We start from the raw sequence: 3,924 nt of genomic DNA on the forward strand, positions 1-3,924 counted from the left end.
TTCATTTTTATTTTTTTGTAAGTCATCAACATAGCTTAAAAATGGTCATGGTCTCTGGAAGGACTTTCCAAGAGAAAGTGGAAACAGGGTCTGCAGAGCGGGAAAGCCATCAGAGCCCCCAAGTGCATGTACACACACACACACACACACACACACACACACACACACACACTCATAAAACTGTCTGCAGAGATTGTTTATGTGAGGTTGAGGGGTCGGTAAACTGCATGTTGGGGGTGCAGCACGAAACAATGAATGCCTCCCCTCAAATACACACATCTCTACAGAGAAGGTCTCATCAAACCAAAGAAACGCTGTTTTATTTAGACTGTTTACGCTGACAAAACTCACTGACTTCTATTTTTCTATTGTTTCTTTGCCTGTGTATTTGATGCAAAGGGGTAGTCATAGTGGAGTTACTTGATATGCTTCCACACTCTAACTGTATGAAGCTAGAATTGAAGCGTAGCGTTAATCACATTTTCCTGTCCTTTGAAAACATGTGCCTCCGTTTAAATGCTATAGTTATTAAGGGTGAGGGTTGTGATTCGTCACGGTGTCATTGTTCTCATGATTCATTAAGTCACTGAAACAAACCAAATTTGAAACAGACATGCTTATTGATTGACAAAGCTTGAGGCTCGGGACAGCAGAACCAGCATTTACATTTTATAAAAGACCAGAAAAACCAGCAGAACAACGCAGAACACCGCTGTCTTTTATTGTCATTTATGGGATTGAAATGACCTGAAAGCGCCCCAGCACCCCAGGGACTGAAGAGACTACATTTACTTTTAAAACTTAAACTATTTTTTCCTGATCAGACTTACGGCAGGACTTTTACATGTATTACAGTCTTTTTTACAGTGTGTATTAGTACATTTAATTAAGGTCTGAATACTTCCTCCAACGACTGAATAATCTGACGATTTACGGGCACGTCAATCTGCAAAAGATGTGCCTCATCTCGGTCTGCAGAGGGCACCAGACCACAACACTCTGCCAAACCTGTAAATCCTCACAGGCCTCTGGCAGTCGCAGAGATACCCAGACTCTTTCTCTTGCAAACATCGTCTGCCTTGATGGAGTATGTACTTGTAAAAATGTATATCGCAAGAGTGTTAACTTATAGAAATGCAGAGGGGAACAGAGAAAATGCTATTTAAAGTGAACTCAGCGGTGAGTTTAGGGCAAAGAGGCCTTGCTCTCAATACATTTACAATTAAAATCAGATGGCTCTTAAAAAAAACCTGGCGATAAATGATAACGGGGTCTCATAGCATACAGACCCATGCATCAAAGTCGACGTCTGAGATGTGTCTCAGGAGGTCTGTCCACATGTGAGAGGCGGGTTTAAGTCATCCCTCTCCTCCAGAAGCTCCCTGCGGTCGTGTCTGTCCGAAACATGTCAGCCATACAAATGAAGGGGAGTGACAATATTCTGTTGTCACTAATGAGGAACCCTGCAGTGTGATGGCACCACAACAACTAGCTTACCATAAAAGACGTCGTATGGTGTTTGAGTGTGTAAATTCATTTTTGCATCTTGTTTTTCTTCCATTAGCTGCAGTCACAGGGTCTGACTGTATTGATTTTGTGTTTCAGTTTATTATCAGGAGAGTTCCTTAATTGTTTTTAACACATATTAGTGGTGCTTTACTTTAAGTTTGTCAGTTTATTTCACAAAACTTGTGTGATCTGTGTCTGTTATTTAATTTAATCTAATAGGCCCTTACACACAGTAAAGGTGTGTAAGTAAGAGAGTTAATTTATAGAGCACTTAAACATCACAAAGGGCTTCACGACAAAGGGAAGACATCATACAGACACAAAACAATGGTTATAAATGAAATAGAGATAATAAGTATATCAAATCAAACTAACTCTGGTGGGTTTTGAGCGTTTTTTTTCTAAAGGTGTTGACAGAGTTTATGAGCCACAACTTCAACAGCACAGTCTCCTTTAGTGGAGCGAGGAACAGCCAACATGCAGAGCTCTAGACGTGTTCAAAATAATATTATTTTGAGTTTGATGATGAGGCAATGGAAAGAAATCAAGATCCGAAACATTTTAGAGCCCCTGGTCAAAAGCTTTGCATCAGTGTTCTTGACCTCAAGGGATATGTTGAAATGTGAAAAGGGAGCGACACTAATCTAGAGGGGACAAAATGAATAACTCAGAAATAATCATCTGCATAAGTTCGAGACAAAATATGCCTGAGTGGCAGTTCGGTTTTGCCCCAGGGGCCTCCTAGCCCAGTCAAGACACAAACAAAAAATGGCCACTTCGTGTGGCCCTGACCTCATCCACCACTTCTCAACCAAAGAAGTAAAAAATGTAACCAGCCTTGAAGATGGCTGCTGGTCTCACGTACAGTCGTCATCCTGCCAACAAATGGACAGCATAGTGTGGATGAGTGTTCACAGGGCAGCTCCATGCAACAGAACAAATGCTGCTGTAGAGACCATCTGCTGAGTGAGGAGAGTCACAGTCTGTCTCTCAAATCATGCGTCACCATGTTCATAACATCAACATTTTTAATAGCAGCTGGTTACAGTTACATATTTGCTTTTTGGCTAGTTGAATTTGTGTAATAAGACTTGATTTGTACCTACCGGTCTGAAAATGGTTTTGTGTAAGTTCACCCTTAATACCGGGTGTATTAGTTGGAACCTATGCTTTATAAATGGTAACTGAATCATATATTCATTTTGTATAGACCAATTATAAGTCGTTAATGATGAAATGTTTGAATGTTGACCTCTGACCCTCTGGAAAATGTTGCAAAGCAAAAGAGACCCAAAATGTATTAACATTTACAAGTCCAGACTTCATGGATTCTTAACCCTTTTAAAAATAGTTCATTTTAAGTTTTGTTGTTGGAATGCTTTTTTGCTGATTGAAATGTCAGAAACTTTGTTGAGAATTTTCATGAACTTGTAACCAAAATGTTGTTATTGATGAGAAAAAGCCACCTGCTATGTATTCACGTTTATATTTGTTGTCATATGTTAAATGTCATATGTTAAATTAACCTCATTAAATAACAATGAAGGCTGAACAATGAAGGCCCCTATTGTTGTCTTCACACACTTTTTGTTTTTGTCTGCCAAAACGATTATTGATTAAAAGCATGTATAAGTACCCCCCCAATATATTTAAAAACCCTCTTTATTTCCCATACTAAACTGATATATTTGCATTACTCGTCTCGAGACACAGCTCCGTTCTGCTGACGTCCTGCAAACGGATCTGTGGTCCCGTGATCTCTCGCGATGTTTCCCACTTCTCGCGCTTCTTTGCTCCTCTAATCTGTACACGGAGGACTTGCTGAGTTCGGCTGGCGGTTGAGGTGGACAGTAACAAGCAGAAACCAGGTCAGAGATTTGTCTGTCAACAGTTTAGCTACATTTTAGCATGCAAGTCGGTGAAAGTTAAGTTTACTGCACGTTGATTTGAACGAGTTACACCTCAGGTCTTAGCAGTCAGTCAGGCGTTGCAGTCCAAAGGTTCCTCTGATGCATGCAGTGTGAAGGCAGTCTGGTCAAAGAGTTAGTTTGCAAACACTCTTTCCTGTCTGATCTGTAACAATAGGCTCGTTCGAGTTGAACTGCGCCTCGCCTGGAAAGCAGACGAGAGCAGGCGGACGTAGAAAGGGGCGTTGACAAAAAACTGCGTTCAAATCGGACCGTTTTCAGCCGCCTGCTTCTTCTTCTTCTTTCTTTTTTTTGGCGGTTGGCAAACAGCTTTCGGGTGCGTTACCGCCTCCCACTAATCTGGAGTGTGGACTAAGGACTCCAATACGACAACCAAACGAAAATAAATACATATACATATATACACACACATACTTATACATATGTGTGTAAATAAATAAAGATATATATATATCTATCTATCTATCTATCTATCTATCTATCTATC

At 40.4% G+C, this 3,924-nt stretch overlaps 1 protein-coding gene across 1 annotated transcript in view; it reads left to right on the forward strand.

The window, feature by feature from the left end:
* The first annotated feature begins 3,260 nt into the window (after positions 1-3,260).
* Positions 3,261-3,924, forward strand: part of pter (phosphotriesterase related) — a 4,984-nt gene continuing 4,320 nt past the window's right edge. Inside the window, exon 1 of the mRNA XM_031865460.1 lies at positions 3,261-3,377. The gene's annotated coding sequence lies outside the window, so the exon portion shown is untranslated. The remainder of the gene's footprint in view (positions 3,378-3,924) is intronic.

The sequence above is a fragment of the Anarrhichthys ocellatus genome, unplaced genomic scaffold (genome assembly GCF_004355925.1).
Source record: "Anarrhichthys ocellatus isolate YVR2014 unplaced genomic scaffold, GSC_Weel_1.0 scaffold32, whole genome shotgun sequence".
Lineage (NCBI taxonomy): Eukaryota > Metazoa > Chordata > Actinopteri > Perciformes > Anarhichadidae > Anarrhichthys > Anarrhichthys ocellatus.